This window comes from Lathamus discolor, chromosome 2, assembly GCF_037157495.1.
Source record: "Lathamus discolor isolate bLatDis1 chromosome 2, bLatDis1.hap1, whole genome shotgun sequence".
In the NCBI taxonomy this organism is placed as follows: Eukaryota; Metazoa; Chordata; class Aves; order Psittaciformes; family Psittacidae; genus Lathamus; species Lathamus discolor.
The window spans coordinates 100,224,396-100,246,436 of record NC_088885.1 but is presented as its reverse complement, the minus strand read 5'-3'; the positions used below and the strand labels follow the sequence as shown (position 1 = coordinate 100,246,436).

General features: G+C 42.8%; 1 protein-coding gene and 1 long non-coding RNA gene across 2 annotated transcripts in view; both read left to right on the top strand.

Annotated features, from left to right (window-relative positions):
- The first annotated feature begins 5,452 nt into the window (after positions 1–5,452).
- Positions 5,453–22,041, top strand: part of ZNF407 (zinc finger protein 407) — a 334,504-nt gene continuing 317,915 nt past the window's right edge. The window contains exon 1 of the mRNA XM_065667878.1: positions 5,453–5,488. The gene's annotated coding sequence lies outside the window, so the exon portion shown is untranslated. The remainder of the gene's footprint in view (positions 5,489–22,041) is intronic.
- Positions 19,609–22,035, top strand: LOC136009328 (uncharacterized). Its single transcript, XR_010610500.1, has 3 exons — positions 19,609–19,725; positions 20,383–20,472; positions 21,675–22,035. It is a non-coding gene; the product is annotated as an uncharacterized LOC136009328 (long non-coding RNA).

Sequence of the window (22,041 nt, the reverse complement as noted above, 5' to 3'; positions counted from 1 at the left end):
CTGCAAAACCTGAAAGAGTAAAGATGATTAAAGGCATAAGATGTGGATGTTGAGTCTACACATGGAAATGTTGTACCACAGATCATCTGTACGAACAGCCCTTTAAAAAAGACCAACCCATAATATGCAACTTTCTGATTTTTAGTAGTTGCCACGAAGTTCCTAGGAGCTGCAACATAAAAGTAGCTGGCCTCTTAAGAGATCTGGGAACAGCAATAATCTGGGATACTTAGGTTTCAAAACAGGTTTTTAATAAATACCCATTCTCAGACTTACCCAAGGCTGTGAGGCTCATATTTCAAATGCAAGAGTTGAGTAAGGCTCCTGGCTGCTGATGGTATTCACAGGAAAAAATGAAGATTCAGCTCAATCTCTCTTACCTGTATTGGCTCTGCAGACTCCATAACTGCAGTGCAACTTTTAGTGCCTGTGTCAAGAAGGAGCAGTCCCAAGACAAGGACCAAGCCTCCAAAATCAGAAGACACTGTTTTGCACATCATCAACCTGCAGAACAAGTCCTCTGCAGTCTCTCAGCTGACTTCACCCACTGAAACCATATAGGAACCTGCATGGTAAGGAATGCTGCAGGGGCAAGCACTCCAGCACCTGCACATGACTCAGGGAAGATCAGCCCATGCTTAGAAGCTACTGCTCCATAAATGACTGCATTTTGCTGAAGTATTTGAAGACATGCAATTGACATAATACTTCACTGCAATCTCCTGTTCCGCTGTGGCTTTACAAAGTGACTTCAACCATCAAGAAACAGCTACTCATGACACTTTAGACAAAAGAGAGGAGTAGAAAGCTCGGTAAGGTAGTAGAGGTAGCTTTCAGCACTTTTCAGATGGTGTATTTCCTCCTGAAAGGTATGGAGGCTGTGTTTCTAGGAATAAAACTGCTCTGGAAGTCACTATATTCCATGCTTTCTATGGGTTCTACAACACTAAGAAGTGCAATTGAAGGTGGGCTTATGCTATATGTAGTTTTTTCTGTTGCTTTGGGGAATGACAAGTAAAATACAGCCAGTAAGACAGCGTAATTTTGTAAGCACAGGTACTATCAGGGCAGTGCACTGAAATGAGGGTCTGCTCTGAAACAGCCTCTTGCTATCAAGTTAAAACCATATGTGTGAAGGAACAGGATCAGTGAATTATGCAGACCATCTTCATGCCTCCTTCAGTCCCAGAAGAGAGAAAGAGGAGACTTCAATTTCAGGTTCTCCTGGCCATGAAAGAGTATTCAGAGTTACTCTTTCCTTTTTAGATCAAGACAGGGGATCCACCAGTCATCCTGTCTTTTCCTTTTTTATGTTGAGCAGCACCTCATCAATCTTTTGAAGAGAAAAAAAAAAAAATACAAGTGCTTCATATGACCATTAGTTACTAGTTATTCTAGTGATACTGACTACTGTGATATCAAACAGACAGAGCTTTAAGTTACACAGCCAAGCAAACAGCTGGTACTGCTCTTTAAGGGAGAAACATTTCTAATGAAATTAGTATTTTAGTGTGGGAGAAACACAGCACCTGCAGAATCATCTCTAATGTTATTCTGTTAGAAAATAAATACATTCTATGTTTACAATCAATTTATAAACTACTTCATTAACTAATTAATGCTTTACTAATAATTGACTTATTCAGTTTGCATTTTAATATATTTTAATCAGTATAAATATTTCAGAACAAACGCCAAGCACTTACATTTTTATCATGACTTTAAAATTATGCACATACCTAAACCGGAACATTAAATATAGATAAATCTGTGAACATTATATAAAGCTTAAAAATAAAAAACATCTTGGATATAATTTTTCTTTTATTAATAGTGATTCTTCCTTGTTTCTTCTACTATACCAATGGCTCCCTCTTCAGGCTATTCCTAAAAAATGTTGCCTCTCATTTTCTGTTAGAAACGTTCCAAAAGAACATTTACAAAACTCTGGCTCCGTGATCACGCCTTCTCCCTCAGTATGTCTCCTCTCAAAATGATGAAATAACTGACGGACCAGGCGTGCTGACCTGGATACTACAAATATTTAAATACAGGTGTTACCCAAGGTCCAGACCTAGAAAAATTCTTCTGAACGTACAACGCATCTGAAAGTAGTTTGTAAACCGTGGAGAAACCAAGCCTGATGGACATTGAAAGGTTGTTTTACCAATTTTCCTGAGCTGAAAAATATGAAGAACAATTAGATTCTTCTTAACCTGTCATTCTTAAAACTGCCATTGTTTTCCATAGTCTCTTGATAAGCTACTAAGGTTCTTAAATGTCCTTATAAAGGTAAACATATATATAACTCAAGGTATCCTACAAATTAAGGAGACTTCCTCCCTGTGGAATTATTACAGAGGGAACAATTAAAATATGTAAAATAAGCCTTAGATACTGCAGAGACAAAGAGTTACTCTCTTACCCATGTTCTGTGTGATACTTTATGTACTGACACTCATGTGTTTTAAACTTTATTTATTTCAATTTTTACCAGACTCTGGTCATTCATTTGGGTTCTCCATTTTTATGTGACGAACAGCTTAGGCTGTAGCCACTGCTTCGTCCTCAAGCCATACTCACAGCCTTGACAACCTGCTCCAGGATTGGCAGTGCTGTGTTATAAGGCTAACAGTAGCCAATGACTACCTGGCTACATGGAAGTGGAAGTTGTTAGGCCCAATTAGTAAGCCTGGTGCTGTGCCGTATACACTGTATGACAGTGAATTTAGTCTGAGAACAACGCTGATAACACACCAATGTCTTAGTTGTTGCTAAGTAATGTTTACCCTGATCAAAGACTCTTCAGTCCCATGCTCTGCCAGTGAGGAGGGGCACAAGAAGCTGGGAGAAAGCAGAGACAGGACACCCGACCCAAACTAGCCAAAGAGGTATTCCATACCACAGCACATCATGCCCAGTGTATAACATACGAGGAGTCACCTGGAAGGCCCAGTCACTGCTTGGGTTGTGCTGGGTATTGTTCAGCAGGTGGTGTACAACTATATTGTGCATCACTTGTGTTTATTGGTTTTTGCCCTTTCCTCTTTTAGTTTTATGTCTCTGTCGTTGTTAGTCTCCTTTTCATTATTATATTGTACTTTAATTATTAAGCTGCTCATATTTCAACCCACAGTTTTAATTTTTTCACCAGTTCCCCTCCCTATCACACTTGGGGGTGGAAGTGAGCAAGTGGCTGTGTGGTACTTAGTTGCCAGCTGGGGTAAAACCATGATAACTGGTAGACCTGCATTTTAAAAACCGTAAGAAACTGTGAAAAACCAACTGCATCCCACCAGAGATGTCAAAGGACCAACCTTATAGCCTTCTATGAGGAAGTGACTAGGTGGAGGGATGATGGTAGAGCGGTAGATGTAGTTTTTCTTGATTTCAGTAAGGCATTTGATACTGTCTCCCACAGCATCCTCATAGATAAGCTAAGGAAGTGTGGGCTTGACGATCAAGTAGTGAGGTGGATCGAGAACTGGTTGAAAGGAAGAAGGCAGAGAGTTGTGGTCAATGGCGCAGAATCTAGCTGGAGGTCTGTGACTAGTGGAGTTCCTCAGGGGTCGGTGCTGGGACCGGTGCTGTTTAATATTTTCATCAATGACCTGGATGAGGGAACTGAGTGCACCCTCAGCAAGTTTGCTGATGACACAAAACTGGGAGGAGTGGCTGACACACCAGAGGACTGTGCTGCCATTCAGCGAGACCTGGACAGGCTGGAGAGTTGGGCGGGGAGAAACTTGATGAAATTTAACAAGGGCAAGTGTAGAGTCTTGCATCTGGGGAAGAACAACCCCATGTACCAGTACAGGTTGGGGGTTGACCTGCTGGAAAGTAGTGAACGGGAAAGGGACCTGGGGGTCCTGGTGGATAGGAGGATGACCATGAGCCAGCAATGTGCTCTTGTGGCCAAGAAGGCAAATGGCATCTTAGGGTGCATTAGAAAGGGAGTGGTTAGTAGGTCAAGAGAGGTTCTCCTCCCCCTCTACTCAGCCTTGGTGAGGCCGCATCTGGAATATTGCGTCCAGTTCTGGGCCCCTCAATTCAAGAAGGACAGGGAATTGCTTGAAGGAGTCCAGCGCAGAGCCACAAAGATGATTAAGGGAGTGGAACATCTCCCTTATGAGGAGAGGCTGAGGGAGCTGGGTCTCTTTAGCTTGCAAAAGAGGAGACTGAGGGGTGACCTCATCAATGTTTACAAATATGTAAAGGGTAGGTGTCAGGATGATGGAGCTAGGCTTTTTTCAGTGATATCCAGTGATAGGACAAGGGGCAATGGGTGTAAACTGGAGCATAGGAAGTTCCACGTTAACATCAGGAAGAACTTCTTTACTGTAAGAGTGACAGAGCACTGGAACAGGTTGCCCAGGGGGGTTGTGGAGTCTCCTACACTGGAGATATTCAAGGCCCGCCTGGACAAGTTCCTGTGTGATGTACTGTAGGTTACCCTGCTCTTGCGGGGGGGTTGGACCAGATGATCTTTTGAGGTCCCTTCCAACCCTTGGGATTCTGTGATTCTGTGATTCTGTGACTCTTTAGACCGGGCTTCTCTTCAATACTCGTCATGTGACTTAGCTTGAGAAAGGGAGAAAGACCATGAGGCGTTTCATTACAGTTTCTTCGTGAGCTTATAAAACACAACATGGTTTACAAATCACCTTCCCCCACTTTGTTCGACCGTTCCTCTTTTGAGCTCCATCCTGCAAAAAATATCAAGCACACCTTGGAGAGTTTCCATCTCAGCGAATGCTGCCTGCGCACCCTCTCATCTACTCTATTCTTCCCCCTTCTTCAAAGCACCCATCCCATGGCTTAGAGCAACTCTCACTGCACTGCCTACGGGGCGCGAAACCGCAGAACACGAGTTTATTTCATGGACGCCCCTGTACGGCACAAGTTTATGACCGCGCAGAGCAGCAGCAGGCGCTGCCCTGGCAGAGGCCGGACGCGCACACAGCCTTGCCGACCGCAAAAGAAGGTGCGGTTTTGGGCGCTTCGAGCCAGCCTTCGTCCGCACGGCCGCCGGGGCCATGCCCCCGCCGCGACGCCCACCCTCAGCCGCGACGGTCCGAGCAGCACCCCCGCGGCTCCCTCCCTCCTGCCTCACTAGGGGAAGATGGCGGCCGCTCGCGCACCTCCGCCCACAGCGCGCGGCGGCCGCCGGGTGCTGCCCCTCGCGCCCGCGGCGGCACGCGAGGTCCACCGCGCCTCCCCGGCTCCCAGCCCAGCGCCGCGCCGCCTTACGCTGCGGCACCGCACGGCACGGCACGGCACGGCACCGCACGGCACGGCACCGCACGGCACGGCACGGCACGGCACGGCACGGCACGGCACCGCACGGCACGGCACGGCACCGCGCAGCACCGCACGGCGCGGCACGCCCCCCGCCTCGCCCCGGGCGTGACGCAAACCTGTGAAATCTACGGCGCGCCACTTGTGACCAAGCTCATCACAAGCGGAGGCGGACGGCTCCCCCCGCGCGGTAAGCACTGCCGGACGGGACGCGGGCGTCCCGGCGCCCGGCTCCGCGCGACGGGGCCGGCTGCTGATCCCGACCCGTGCCTGGGAGGCTGTGTGCGCCGCGGGGCCGCAGCTGGCCGCCGGCGGGGCCGCCGTCTCCCCTACGGCTTTTTGGGCCTCTCTGCTACCGTCGTTTTTTTGGCGGTGGTGGGCGGGAGGCCAGCGGCGCTCCGCCGAGCCAATCCCGGCCCTTGTTCCTCCCCCGCTGCACGACGATTGGACAGGGCGCCAAGGGCGGGAACAGCGCCCCGCGTCCTCATTGGCTGTTTCAGCCGGCCCGGGCCAAGGTTCTTCTCTTCCGCTGTGCCGCGGGCGGCCGGCGGGGAGGAGAGGGCAGCGGCGGGGTGCGGGGAGGCCGGTCCTTGCGGGCGGCGCTCGTTGCACGGGGCTGGCGGGGGCGCAGGCCCCGGCCGGCTGCGGTGCGGCTGCGGTGCGGCGGAGGCTGGCCGCCCGCCCGCAAAGGGGCCTCCGCGCATGCGCGGGCCGTGAGGCCGGGCGGGGCTGGCTGCGGCGGGACTGCGGCGGGCGCTGCCCTCGTTTCCCTCACCGGGAGAGGGGGGCCGGGGAGCGCACCGGCGCGGCCGCTGGCTTTGCCAGCTGGCGCTGCGCGGCGGCGGTTGGGCGTGTGCGTGACAGCCGTCACCGCGGCGTCTGCGCAGGAGCAGCGGGGCGGGGGCCGGGGCCGGGCTGAAGTGTGCGGAGCGGCGGGTTTGCTGGGCCGTACCTTGGTGGTGCTGGGTGTTGGTGTGGCCCTGCGCAGCCAGGAGGATGTGGCTTCCGGCGTGGCGCGGCAATGCGTTGAGTGGTTTTGCTGCTCATGAGCCACGTTTATTTAGGTGCTCCTGCTTTCCATGAAGGTCGCTGTAGTGTAAGAGCGGGAGGGCTCCAGTTGTGCGGTGTGTGACTGCAGTAGCTTTGCAAGCAGTTCTTGCAAGAGGTGAAGAAACAGTTGTAACCGTTTTGCCTTTACTGTTCTAATCATCAAACAGTAGTCTCTGAGTCACAGTCATTTTCTGCACTTCCACGGTCTTACATTTTTCAGCAAGGTTTTTGTTGGCTCTAGGGTCTCGGTGGGCTTTCAAGAGACCTCTCAGATTCACAGAATCACTTGGTTTGGAAGGGACGTCTGGAGACCGTCTAGTCAAACCTTCTTCCACGAAGGCAGGGCCACCTAGAGCAGGTTACACAGGGACGTGCACAGGTGGGTTTGGAATGTCTCCAGAGGAGGAGACTTCACCACCCCTCTGGGCAGCCTGAGACTGCAGTCAGGAAAATGAACTCCCATAACTAGCATAGCAATTTTCTAACACATTTCTAAAGAGGTGTGCATCCTGAATGGCAGAAGTTTGTAGCACTTTTGAGGGATAGATTATAATATTTTTTAAATTTGACTTTGTTATGGCAGGTTTCTTGTTACTCCTTCAAATAATTTGGGTGACCTGTGAACCACGATGTTGTTCTTAAGTGTAGTTTTGGTTAAGGAGAAAGAAAAGGGGAAAACATTTAGTTTGTTATCTGTATGCTGTAGCTATTGGCAATCTCAAAATTCACATAGCTGTAGTTTTAATTTTTGTTTTCCTGTACCCTCTTTTCTTTGTGTAGTTGTCCTGCTGCAGTCTCACAAGACCTTGGGTTTGCCATGTATTCACATTCATCTATATCATACTAAGCATGATGGCAACATCTAGGGAGTAGTATATAAGGTGAATCCAAAAGTGCAAGAGTTACAGTGGCAGGAGTGATTTGCTGATGATGCAAAACAGTAATAGAATAACATATAATTTAATCATTGGATATAATTTGCTGTGATTCTTACCTTAATAATCTAAAGGTGCGGCCTGTGGAGACTATAAATTCTCCTTTTCCATTCCTACATCAGAACATGAGTAATCAAGATGTTTGCATGAATCTGGAGCTTTGGATGTTGGGGTCTATATTTTTCCCAGGTCACATCTCTTCATGAAAGATGAAGACAATTACAGGCTTCAGTTTGGTCTCTCTTGCAATCTTCTAGACTGTTCACAGCAAGTTACATTCATCACAGGAGTAACGTTACAGTCATTCCACTCTTATTTCATAAATTAGTTCAGCATGGACACATAATCAGATTGTAGCTTTTATATATAAAATATGGAGCCTGGCAGTAATTGTATAATCTACACATTTTTTTTAAAAGTCAAATGCACTGATGTGACAGTGTGATGATGGACTGTGACTTTTTCAGTATGTTAGAACAAGTTAGTTTCATTAGCATTTTGGGAAATGTAATTCAAACGACCTGACTTAAATCGTTTACTATCATTCTTCTTTAGGAGCTATTGTATTGTAACAGCATCAAAGATTTCCGATTTATTTGCGTGAAAATTTTCTTTGTTAGAAACTTTTTTAAAACTTAGGCTGTGTTGTCTTCTTCTGTAGAAAAAGATTGCTTGGAGAAAGCATATGTGTGAAGCAGTTGTCAGTTTCAATACTCTGTTAAAACCAACCTTTCATAATGAAGAACAGCATTTTTGTGTTAGTGTGCACAACATTAAGAAGAACATAGCTTTGCTTTGCCTAATTGCATTTTTTTTTTTTGATCTTTGAATGTATACAGACTTGTGGTTTTGTGCATGAGCTGAAATGTACAGATGGATTGGCATATGAAGTGTGGTTGAACTGCAGTTGTTGAGTGGCTCCTACATTTGAATTTCCTAAGAGGGTTAGGAATTTAAATGTTCTCTTTCTTGGAGAAACAAAAAGGCTGCAATAGAGGGATGACCCCAGCACTCAAATAAAAATACTGGTTTAAGATATGCCTGGTCTAGTGACTCATTCGAAATAATGCTGCAGTACTATAATGCATGTTAGAATGACTATGCTCACTTTTTAGGTTGCTTATCCTGGAATATAGATTACTCTTTTCATAGAATCATAGAATGGTTCAGGTTGGAAGGGACCTTAAATATCTGCTTCTAGCCCCCCTGCACGGACAGGGACGTTTTCTAATAAACCAGGTTGCTCAACGCCCTGTCCAATTTGGCCTTGAACACTGCCAGGGATGGAGCATCCACAACTTCCTTGGGCAACTTGTTCCAGCATCTCATCACCCTCTCAGTAAAGAACTTCTTCCTTATATCTGACCTAAATCTCCCCTGCTTAAGTTTTTGATAGTCAAAAAGCTATTTTGTGATAATTTTTTAATAGCAGCTGGCCAGTTACTCTATCCCATAAAGGTATTAGTCTGTGTTAGCCTTGCTAGCTGTGGCCACACCGCATATGGTACAGCTGCCTATAGTGCCTGGCTAGTGGCTGCACAGACATGAAAGTGGTGCTCCCTCCAGGAAGCAACTTGAGTGGAATGAGCAGAATTAACAATGGCAGTTTTTGGTGAACACAAATGCATGTAGGAAATGAGCAGTATGCCGCACTGGTGATGCTTAGTCCTAATAAGAGGCATGGAATTATCCATGGATGTTCAGGAGAGAATGAAGTAGGAGTAGGGCTGTGCAGGACATGGCACTGACAACTGCTTAAATGTTGCTTGGCCCAGGGTGTCTAAAGTTCATGTGAGATCAGTCTGGTAACATCAGTAGTTTAGCCTTTGGTCTGTCTGCCTTTGCAGTGGACATTCTTATGGCATTGCATGAAATTGTGTGAAAGTTTAAATGAAATGTAACTACTTTTTTTCTAAGCTGTTAGGGTTTTTTTTTCACTTTTGTGATATCAGCCTGTGCTAAGACATAAGTTCAAAGGGTTAATTTGAGCAGGTATAAACCCAGTGTGTATATAAACCAGTGAAGTGTGTGTATAAAACCAGCGAAGAAGTAAAAAATGTAAAGATGTTCTTGTCATCTCTAATTTCTCACCTGCAGAAATTCCAAAGGTGTCTTGCTTCACAGAAAGAAGTTGTGTGTTTAAAAGAGGGGAGCTATACCCGCTTTCTTGCTCTGCAACTGTGAATTCTTGGGCTCCTGTTTCTGCCATCTGCCAGCAAAGGGTCTGTAGTTACAGAAGAATCTATAGCCCATTCTAGGTGTTTATGTTAAATACAGGGGGAAGTTTTCTAATGTTACTTAATTTCAGTTCTTAAGCATGTGAAGATGAAAGAAGGTTCTGGCCCAAACATAAAACACTGCAGCAATCTTTAGAGCAGGAAGAAGTCTAGTTACTTTCTTGCCTCAATATGAAAAGGAAAATTACAGTAAGTGCTAGCCAATTCGCACATTTCTTTACAGAGAAATAACCCAAGTGCCATTTAGAAATAGTCAGTAATGATGTTCTAAAAGTAAAATGCTTATTTGTGTGGCTCTTGACTGCTTTCCAGTCCTGCATTAGCAGAGTTGTTGATTGCTGATTCTTTGCTTTTTTCTGTTTTGTTTTCTTGTTCTACAGCAGGCTGACCTTTTTTCTGAGTAGTCTGGCCTACTACTGAACTACTGTCTGTAACAGTATGGGTTATATTTAACTTGGCTGGGAGGCTGTGAATATTCTTAGTTTCCTTTGGCCCTTAGTGGCACAAGCATAAATTTTAATTGCTCCTGCCCTTATGAGTCTAAAAATACAAGCTGTTATAGGTGTGTGACATATGTAGCTGCCAAGAGGCAGGCATGCAGAGTAGTTAGGGTGTGCAGTATTTTGGTGTCTAGACCTGGATGAACACATCTCTATAGGTTACTCTTTTGTAAAAACAAAATCTGTAGATGTATATAGATGCTTTCCTATGTGGTATTTCTTTGTTAAAAAGAAAGTTTCTTGCTGTCCGTAACCCTATCTTTGGTATTTCAAAAGTCTTTCTCAAGATATAGGTACAAAGATTTAAAAAATAAATGCTAAATTCACTGCAATTATGAGGTATAACAAAACTCAACCAAACAGTAATACTAAGTCATCATTTTATATAGAAATCATTAATTTTTATGATATTTTATCATGGAATCCGTATAGTTATGTGGTATACAGATATTTCTGTAGGAAGCATTCCAGCAAGAAGTTTGAAATGGGTGCACAAGAATTCTAATTTAAGCCATGTGAGAAACCCACTGTTCTGGTGCCATTTGAATGGCTAGAAGAGCTCTGCTGTGGCTTTATACTTCTGTACATGGGAGTTCTCTCTTAGGGCAGGTTTTTTTAGGGTTTGCTCTGGAAGAGTCCATGGCCTGCATCGATTTCCATTTGGTGTGTTAGTGGTTGGGTTTGTTTGCATTTGTTATTAGGACACGTTTGCTATAGATATATGTGGTCGTCCACCTAAGCTGATTTTAAGACACACCTTAGCAGGAGGAGGCTTGCTTACTTTACCTGTACTGGTGGTACGTAGCATATTGGCATCACCCACTTCTGTGCCTGAGGGAAAAACATGAACAGGGGTCACTTAGATGCCTTGGTTCATGTGAGGAAGGATCAGGCTCACTTCTGTACTGCCTGAGAGGTTTGTTGAATCTGGGAAGCACTGTGCTGGCTCTGTGTGTGTGCTGCGGAAGAGTCAAACAGCTGCTGTGTGCAGAGAGCTCGCTGGAAGTGCTGGGTTTCCTGATCACCTTCTGCAAGGTGAGGAAAGGTTCACCTTTCCTGCACAGAAAATCCCACGTTGCTGAAAAGTGTCAGATTTCCTGGTGTGTGGAGTGCAGGAGGTAAGCTTAAGGCTTCTGAGCAGCATATAGAATCATAGAATCAACTAGGTTGGAAAAGACCTTTCAGATCATCAAGTCCAACCTTTACCCCAGCACTGCCAAGTCCACTACTAAATCATGTCACTAAAGGCCTCATGCACATGTTTTTTAAACACTTCCATGGATGGTGATTCTACCCTGGGAAGCCTGTTCCAATGCCTGATCACCTTTTTTCCTAATAGCCAGTCTAAACCTCCCCTGGTGCAGCTTGAGGCTGATACTTCTTGTCCTATCACTCTACCTGTGAGAACAGATCAGCCACCTCCTTGCTCCATCCTTTCAGGTAGTTGTAGAGAGCAATAGGGTTCTCCCAAGCTTTTTTTCCACACTAAACAATCACAGTTCCCTCAGCCATTCCTCATCAGGCTTGTGCTCCAGACTCTTCAGCAGTTTCACTGCCCTTCTCTGGACCTGCTCCAGATACGTTGATACACAGCCTATGTGTCCATCTTTCTCTCCAAGAACCATGGCGTAGAAATACAGCACTTTTGCGTTTGGCAATCACATTCGATTTGTTAACAAGGCAAAAGAAATGCATGTTGTGTGCTTGTCTTCCATTGGTTGTGTAAGTGAAATCATACATTAAAGTTGGATTGTTTCAAATACAAAGGATATCAAACTCCAGCAATTCAGTAATGACAAAATGTTGTGCTCTCCTTGTCCCTTCCTGTGTAATGTACCTTCTGCAGGGGTGTATTGGCACTGGATTCGGGACACTGGATGTGCAGCAAAAGCAGCAGTGATCCTTGTGTTGTTTTTTTTTCCTTTTTGATTTGTTACTGTTTTCTTCACTTCCCATTTTCAGTGCTAGTGAAATAAATGCTGCTTCTTTTCGTGCTCCCTATGTGAGGCAAACCTAGATTTGTATTAAAGGGAAGGGGGTTCTTGCCTTATGTCATCTAAATTGGTAATAGGATATACATTTCTGAAAAGTCAAAATGGAAGAATAAAGAATCTAAAAGCATCAGTAAGTTGCAGCTTGTTTGTTTGTTTTGGCAGGTCCAGAATAAAGTGCAATGAATACTAAAAATTACTAGTTTAGCATGTGCATCCTTTACTGGTCACAGACTGATTGTTGTAAGTCAGAGCTAATTTTTTCTGGATTGGATCCAGTGTTAGAATAATATCTGAGTTCAAAGACACAGTACATAAAAATGTTTTCTGGATGTTGTCTTCGAAATCTGCCATCTATTGTTTTGAGTTTTATTGGTACAACAATGGAGTGATTTGAATTGCATTTGTTTTTTCTTCTCCCTGTTGTTCGCATTTTCATTTTAAATTATTTACAAGTCTCAGGCTTGGAGATGAGAGCCTAATGAATGCTTTTAAAAATAAATCCTTCTTCTTTAAGCATGTTATGCTTTGTGTTTTGAATTTATACCCCGAGCCTTAATGAATAGTTTCCTACTTACTCTCATCTTAGAATTTGTGAGCTGTCCTATTTGCAAGTTTTACCTATACAATAGAAAGATAATTCCTGTTTACCTTAAATGAACTGTACTTCTTATCAAGATTAAACTACTAATTAGGGGTAATATGGCAATAAATACTATGTCAAACCTTTTACCAATGCAAAGATGCAATAGTTTTTTGGGCCTGTTCCTGGTGCGTTCCACATAAGAATAGTGTGGTTTTTAATATCTTCTATACCTATCAGGTTAATAAAAAGTATTTTAGTCAAAAAGCAGTGGCCTATAGGTCCTTACAGGAAGCATGTCTGCTTCTGCCCTGCATTTAGGAAGATATGTTGGTGCCCACATGCTACAGTGTAAGCCTTGTTTTTTCAAGGCCTCACACAGATGACAGATATATGAAAGAACCCTGATGACTTCATGTATATGTGCATGTGATGTTCTGGTAAGTTATTCTGCTGAAAAGAATTACTAGGACTAGCAGTAGTTGCTTTATTTTGAGTGTACATTAATGTAATTTAATCAGGAAGGAAAGAAAATGTGGGACGAGAATTTGATGTCATTTACCTGACTATAAAACAGAGTATCTCCATTTAGTTTAACAGAATTTTTTCAATTTGTGTCAAAATTATCAAAATCACAACCTGATACAAGCTCTCCATCTCATAGTAATTTGTGCACACAAACCCAATGAAATCAAGTAGTTGTGGGCTTCTTGTGGTGTGGTGGTTTGTTTTTTTGTGTTTTTTTTTTTTTGTGGGTTTTTTTTTTTTGGGGGGGGATGCTTTTTTTTTTTTTTTTTTTTTTTTGCTAAACCTTAACCCAAACCCCGGAGGCAGAGTTTTGGGCAGAGGTTTTGTAATACAGTATTGTTACTTGTTGGTACCAGGAACTTCGCGGATATGTTGTATGGAAAAACATATTTTATTTTTTTAATTGACAAAGCTGCAGAGTTGTCGTTTTGAGAGCCATTCTAAATCTAGGTAGCTCGAAAATTCTTGACAAGCATTTCTTTGACTCTCTGTGTGTGCCTCTGATGATACTTGCAGAGGGCTGTATGTTGGCTTTGTTCCCTGCCTGATTTTCTTTGTGTCGCCCAAAGAGTTAGCAATACGGATAACAACCTGAGGATGGAAGGAGAGGAAGAGACTGAAGAGAAAGTTGATGTAGGTCTGTTGTTGAAGGTATCCCTTCTGCTGCTCCAAAGCAGACTTCTGATGAAACAGAAGGAGCTCCTTCTCCCAAATTCCTTCTTGGGCATAAGGTTATTAGGTACAGTAGGTGGTTGTTCAGAGAGGGCAGGTTAAAACCCGACAATGCGTTTTGCTAGCTCTGTTTTTTTTCAGGTAACCTTTGCAGGTGGAGACTGACTTGCAGGAATACCTTCTCTTTTTCTTCAGTCACATCAAGTGTTTCTAGAGTGTAGGAGTGTGCCTTTTTCTGGGGTCAAATAATGTTTTGTTTATACATTTGTTATAAGTACTCAAAGGTCATAAGACCTGTAATTACAGTGTTTTGGATGACACATAATCTAACTGACAGTGCCAAGAAAACCTCAGCTGATGTAATTGTGGCCATGGTTTCAATTTGGTTTTAGTTTTTAATTATTTTTCATCCTTGTAAGTTATGTTTCTAAGCTCAGTGGTGTCCATTTTGGGAGAGGAGAAATATTCCACATTATACTTAAATTCTGTTTATATAAACCACCTAGAAAGCACAGGAAAAAAAGAACTGCATATTTCCTAAACTAAAATTGCAGTAGGAATTTTGCTGTATAAAAGAAGATGTTCATAGTACTGGAATTGTATAAGCCGTCATAATTGCCAAGCATAAATAATTACATAATTTCACAGTTTCCAGTGAAGTCAGACCCCGATTAAGAAGTTGACAGCCTTAGAGAGTCCACTCTTCGACAGTGATGTCTGTATTTCCTAAATTTGTAGAGACTGCATTTAGGAAAACAAACTGAGCTTTAAAACCTTTACTTTAAGAACACTTGTTGACAAAGGGAAAATATTCTTTTTCTTAAGAAAGTTTTCATATTTTAGATGCACACATATTTCAGCTTTCTGCTTTCAGCTAGTGTAGATTTTGCTGATACCAGGTCTTCTCGCTGTCTTGGTCCTCACTGTCTTTCAGTATGTTTGATATTCATATTTCTTTTTTATTCCTTCTTCCTTGCTGTGCTTTTTTTTCTTCCTTTTCTTAAGCAAATAGATGATATGGTAATACGAACTCTAATAGGAAAAAGGCATTGTTTAACTCAGTTGGGGTACTGCTAATCCAGTCACCAAATGTAACCATAACACAGCATGCATTTTAATTATTAAATATAATGGAAACTTTGCATTTTAAATCTAGCACTATAAACCACTTGTTTGAAAATGCACAGTTCAGCACTATGATTTTAGCTTGTAGTGAATTAGAGGGCAGTATTCTTTGATCAGTTATTACAAGTTGAAGATTAGTAGCATTCAGTGCTCATGTTAATTTTGAGAATACATATAGGAGTCACTGCGGGTCAAACTGAAGCTCAGTCATGTATATTTTTAATGATTCAGTGAACTGGTCCTATAAAGCAATGTAAAAATGTATAGATAATACAGTTATGCCAGTCATTCCAAATAGGGGTAATTTAAAGGCTCATTTTCAAGAGTAGTACTCCTCCACATTCCAATACTTTCTAAATATGATTTATTATTAAATGCCTTATTATTAAGTTTTTGCTTTTAAATATTTGTTTATTTAAATAATTCTAAAAATGCTTCTAATGCTCTTTCAATGTCCTTCTATTAAACCACAGCTGGCAGGTAAAACAAGTAGTAAATGTTTGCTCATGATTGTTCAACACATACTTTTGTAATAAATACATTTTAACCATAAATTCTGATATAGTGCATTCAAATAGAAATAATCTTACTGCCTATTCACTTCTTCACATAAAAAATTAAAAATACTCTTAGAGTGAATGTGGATTTTACTGAATCATCATGAAAATTTACTAGTACCTGCATGAGACATGCACGCTTGAAGCTCTGCTCTGTTTTCAGAAGTAGGGGACATCACGTTATCAAGCAGTTCCAGTAGGTTTGGAGGAGGAGGCTTTGGTGCATTCATCTAAATGAGGAGAGCAGCCATGAGCATCTGTGGAATTCAGGTCTTTGCCAGCTTCTCTTGTACCCCTGAGACAGTGTAGTTTGGTTGTTGCTTCTGCCAGCTTAACCAACTCACCAGCTGCATTGTGAGAACCAAAGCAGGATTTTGCTTCCTTACCTTCTTTCTGTTCCTTTCAGACCATAATAGGGGAACTCTGAAAGTGAATGTTCATTTTGCTTTTGTGCTTTTTGTTGTGCTTTAGGGTAGAGCTGAAAATGAGATACTGATAGTAAGAAATAGCCTATCTTGTAGCCTACACCTTAAGGTCGTAGGTTGCTTGTCTCTTGTTGCCTTATTTCATGCTTCATTTTGGAATCTATGTTCTTATGTATGAATTGTTTTCCATGCTGTGTTAAAAAAAAAAACAGTTTTATACCCTTTAATCCTTTTAGCTTCCATGAACTTCTGATGTTTTTTGTCTATCTTTCTGTTGCAGTTTTCATTGCAGTATTTGTTGTCCAATCTTCAGTTTCTGAATTCTTAAGCCTTAGGTCTTTTAACTGGGAGAAACCCCTTTTTACACACTGTTTTGTCTATTGATTGTTTTTAAGATGTGCTTGTTTTCTTTGACACAGATGATTTTGTTTTTATTTTAATGCTTCTTGCTGTTTCTCATGCTCTTTCAGTTCATCCAGTTCCCAGTTGTACAGATGTCTGTAGGAGACAGCGTTAGGATAAGGAGGTTTTCCTCCCATGTGCCAGCCTGAACGTGACCTAATTCAGCAGTAGCTGGAGGTCAGTACGTGGTACCCATCTGCCAAAGGGCTGCAGTGGAGCCAGCTGACCATCTCCTGCAGTTTCTGCAGTGTGGAAGATGGGTCTGAATTACAGTAGATGGCCCTTGTTTACTAATTTAAGTGGCTAAGCTATAAAGGTTTTAGTCTGATTGCTTTGGTCTTCTTTTGCATCCTTTCTTGACTTCCTCCTGGAATAGCGCTCTCTCTCTCTCTCTCTCTCTCTCTATATATATATATATATATGTATATATATTTAAATTTGTAAGAGGAAAAGTGTACTAGCTCTAAGAATGAAGTGAATTTTTACAGCTGAGTTATAAATTCCAAAAACTATGGGGTTTATAATGGAAATGCTTAGAGGGGGAGAGGGGAGGGCGTGCTATAATACATATGTAACCTTTTTTCCCTCTCTTTAGTGACTAGACCGTTTATACTAAATTAAGTAAAGGATATAAATTCTGTTGTTTCAGTTTTTAATATTTCATGGCTGATTTTATAGATAAAAATTACATTTAACAATAAATATGAAGAAGAATTTATACAGCCTGTTCTAGTTTGATACGGAACAGCAAATCCCATTTCTCTGTAGCTGTAAAGAAAATTCATTATGATGTCTTTGATTGTAAGAGATGGCTTCATTGTGATTAGTTACGCTGATAATAAAACAACCTTTTTACAAATGGCACAAGATACATGAGATCTCATGTGTCTGCCTTTTAATAGCATTGAATTTGTGCATTTGCTACCTTTATTCTGTAGTGCTTTTTCATTTATAATTGGGCACTTTTAAAATCTACAAGTTATTAAAAATAGTCTAATATATCTTAATTTTTCGTTTGAAGCATTCTGGAGAAGGGATTGTTAATGCAGCTAAGCTTTCGTAAGTGTTGAGTTTTTGAAGTAAAAAACCCTAATTTTAATTACATAAATGTTTTTTTATATCATTTTGTTTGGTTCTGAACAACAAGTTCTGAGAATAAAATAGTGAAATCTGGATATCTGATGTTACTTTCTGAATCCTTTTTAAGCACTTAAAGAAGTATCTTGAAGCACTTAAAGAAATATCTTGACTTTCAAATGCCCTATTCCCAGTGACTTCAGTTTGTAGGTATTTAAGTAATTTAAAACACAGGTAATGGCATTAGAATACCTGGGTGAAAATCTGGCTGGATGGCTGGGCCCAAAGAGTGGTGGTGAATGCAATTAAATCCAGTTGGCGAATGGTGTTCCCCAGGGCTCAGTAACGGGGCCACTTCTGTTTAATGTCTTCATCAGTAGTCTGGATGAGGAGGTTGCAGGTGACACCAAATTGGGTGGGAGTGTTGTACTTGCTGATAGGTAGGCTCTGCAGGGGGATCTGGACAGGCTGGATTGATGGCTTGTGGCAAATGGTATGAGGTTCAATAAGGCTCAGTGCTGGGTCCTGCACCTGGGTCACAACAGCCCCATGCAATGCTACAAGCCTGGGGAAGAGTGGCTGGAAAGCTGCTCGGAGGAAAAGGACCTGGGGCTGCTGATTGACAGCTGCTGAACATGAGCCAGCTTGTGCCAAAGACATCTTGGCCTGTATAAGAAATAGTGTAGCCAGGAGGACTGGGAAAGGGATTGTGTCCCTGTACTCAGAACTGGTGAGGCTGCATCTCGAATCCTGTGTTCAGTTCTGAGCCCCTCACTGCAAGAAAGACACTGAGGTGCTGGAGCAGGTCCAGAGATGGGCAGCAAAGCTGGTGAAGGGTCTGGAGCACAGGTGTGATGAGGCATGGCTGAGGGAGCTGGGGTTATTTAGTCTGGAGAAAAGGAGGATCAGGGGTAACCTTATCGCTCTCTACAACTACCTGAAAGTTGGATAGAGAGAGGTGAGTGTTCGTTTCTTCTCCCAAGTAACAAGAGGGAATAGCCTCAAGTTGTACCAGGGGAAGTTTAGATTATTAGAAAAAATCTCTTCACTGAAAGTGTGATCAAAGCATTGGAACAGGCTGCCCAGGGAAGTGGTTGAGTCACCGTCTCTGGAGGTATTTAAGAGATGTGGTGCTTAGGGGCATGGTTTAGTGGTGGACTTGGCAGTGCTAGGTTAGCAGTCGGGCTTGATAATCTTGAGCATGGTTTCCAACCTAAATGATTCTATGACTGGGGGCACGAGGAGGATTTTATGAGGAATTCATAGGCATTAAAGAGGTGTTTATTTCTTTTTATCCATTGTACATGCATCTAAGAATACTTAGATCTCAGCATAGTAATACAGAATGAGTTTGATGAGAAAAGTGTAATGGTTGTAATATGAACCTTTGCATATTTATATTGCAGTGATTTGTGCAGTTACAGGGGTTTAACCGGTAAAATCTTCCATTACAGAAATAATACCAGACAATAGATGCTGGAAAAATGATGCATGTGCTACAAAATGATACTTTAAATTGTAAAACGGAATTGCAGGGCCACTGTTAGAAGTGGATTCCTTTCCTGCTTCGCTTAAAAAGCAAAATAATTTGGTGCTTTAAAATGAGGAAGGCTGCAGAGCTGACAAAACAGAAGTTGCATTTGATCTTCAAATATTCATGGAATTTACTGGAAAGTGGAAATCTGTATGATGGTGCTTCAGAAAAGTAGGATGTCTTGAGTGTTCTGGAAAATACAGGATGGAACATCACACTTAATATTAGGCTTCAGTGTAAAGGACACTAACATTTTTGCTTCTGTTAACTGTAAGCTTTAATTGTAGACTGTTGTCTCTTTTCCATCAATGATTACAGCTAGGAAGAGAAATCCTGTAACATTTGTTAGAAGTGGTTTCCCAGGATGACTACCAGGAAAATGACTATTGATGACTGAAACACGGGCCTGAATATTCTTTTTTACCACGTGAGAGAAAACCAGACTACTCCGGCACCCTTTGCTTCAGGAAGCACCCCGTTTCACTTGCAGTCTGCTTTCCTGCCTGCTTTGCTCCGTCGGAGGAATAAGCTGGGTCTGCCATTTGGGCTGAGCGCACAGCGCCAAAACCCTGCCCTGTGTGTTGGAAAAATCTGAGTTTGCATCCTGGCTGCCTTCTGCAGTTATAAATCATCATGCAGGTCACCCATAAGGGTGAGCTTGTGGCCCTCAGATCCTGGGGGTGTTTGGGCTAAGTGATAGCCCACTTAGTAATATGTCAATTTTTTTTTTTTTTCCCCAGGAAAGCATTGGAGCAGGTGTAATTTCTTTCTCTAGCTTGGTCTCCGGGTACCTGCCCATGATTGCCACGGAGTATGTTTTCTGTGTTCATTAAAACCTATTGATCTCAGGAAAGTTTGTGGGATTGATTTTAACTCAGTGCTTTTCAGGGAATTAGTAGTATTTTTGGCAATAGCACTTTCCTAATGTGTTCCCAAGACAGCGCAATGTATCGAGGAAATACAGAGCTTACACACACAAGTTGCAGCTCTGACCCAGCTCCCGATGTCGCCTCACCAGGAAAGTGCCACATGGTCCTGCTCTGACCTCCTGTGATGGCAGGAGCTGTGACTGAGAAGGGATTTGGGGAGCAGCATGCAACACCTGGGGCCACCAAGCTGACCAGTCTGTGTCTTCCCAGCCTGCAGAGGAGGAGGGTCGTAGGCAATGGCCAGCTTAGCAGTGGCTCTGTGTGGCCTCCTGGCTTCAGGAGAAAGAGGGGGCTCCCCTCACCTTGGTCTCCATTGCTCATATTCTCAGGGAGCTGTTTGATAGTGTGGGTGCCAACCAGAGAGTCAGGTTTGTGATAAATCCACAACTGAAGGAAATTCACTGTAGTCTTGTGTAGCTGTTACACGGTGTGCTTCAAAATGAGAGGATTTTGCACTCTACATAACCTCAGTAACAGAAAACTGGTAAGCAAGGTGCAGCTCTTTGGTATAACAGGATGAACCTTTGTAATTTTTGTAGGTATTAGGAAAGTGGTTCTCAGTGCAACTGTTCCTGATCTTGCACTACATACACCATTACTGCAGGAGAAATGGAAATTTTAATTGTCAGGTGAGTCCTTGTTTGGGAATGCACTTGAACATGTTTGCCTCACATCAAGCCTAGGAGGAATCCTGCTGACACCGTGCACATGCTTAGGCAAATTGCTAGTTCTGGAAGACAGATGAATTTCAGGGGCTGATTTAGATAGGCGGCAAATCTGTTGCATTGAAACCAATAGACATAGGGGGAAATGAACGCTATTGATACGCAGTAGCATTTGAAACCTTAATAGTGTTTGTTCCCAAAGTGTCAGTATTGTGAATGCTTTGGACACGAGGGAGATGGGGATTTTGTAGATGAAGGTGGTGTCAACAAGGGGTTGTCCTTTCTCCCCACTTTCATCCTAGCTGGCTAGGACCTGTCCTGGGGAGATGTAGTTTCACTGTACAGGCAGCCGTCCAAGATGGGTGCTGCTGGGGCATCCCCTATTTCTTCTCTCCCGGGTGTATAGAGCCCTTTACCACAGCACTGCCTCCTCCCTCAGTCATCTCTACTCTCCATCTGATGACCAGGAATGTGTTTTGCTGGGTAGAGCAGGAGCCTGCTTGGCTTTCTGCCTCTCTTCTGTCCTCTGCTGGAGTGAAGGTACCTTTGGTGGCTACATGGCTTAGGTTCCCATCCATAGCTTGAGAATGGGAAGAGGCACCATGTGCCAAAAGAGTAGCTCTTGACAGCTATCACAGACACCACAGAAGTCATGGATAGTTTTGGTATCATCATATATTGCCAGTGCTTGGACTCACAATGCCGCTGTCACACCTGCACGCTTCCCGTTGCTGTCTTGTATTGGTTTCCATCTGTTGATATGGACAGTGGTACAAATCGGAATAAAATTCAGTGGTAACCTGAACTGTTTGGAGCTCAGAAGTACGTGACTTTAAAAGGTGTTCAGTGACTTCAGCTGAAGCATGGGTTTATTCACCTCAAAGCAAATGTCAGTTGTTATGGAGAAAGCCAAGCTTTGCACAACTCCGCATGGCTTAAGTCTTAGTGATAATCATCTGTTGGGGAAAAAAAATCTACCTATGTTTTGTGTAGTATATGGCAACCCTATTGCGATTGCTTGCATGAATTAAGGAGAAAATGTGTGACTTAACATGTAGCTGTTCCCTGCATGTTAAGGGTTTACCCCCTCTGTAGCTGAGATCTGTGCACAGCTATCACTTTTTAATGCAAATTTCTAATGATGGATATTAATTTCTTTTTATTAGAGATCCAGTGATACAAAGAAGTGAAGGTTGAAGTGTGCTGGAAGATTAACATGTTGTGGCAATGATTTGGGGCAGCATCTATTGCGTGAAGCTCTTCTGAGTGCACGCTGGTGTGAGGCAGGCACCCGCTTCCACCGTGCTTCTCCCCCATCACTCTCTGCCTTATTTAAGCAACCGGGCTGGAAAACCAAAACTGAAACAAAAGGAAGTTTCATATGTCTTGTAGGATTAAGCTGAAATACATCCAGTGTATTCACTTCTATTTCATTGTTCAGAAAACCAGGTTTTGTCTTAAATGTTTATTTTTTGAGTATATTTATGTGTCTATAACAGTAATAAAGTAACTTGATATATAGAAACATGTAAA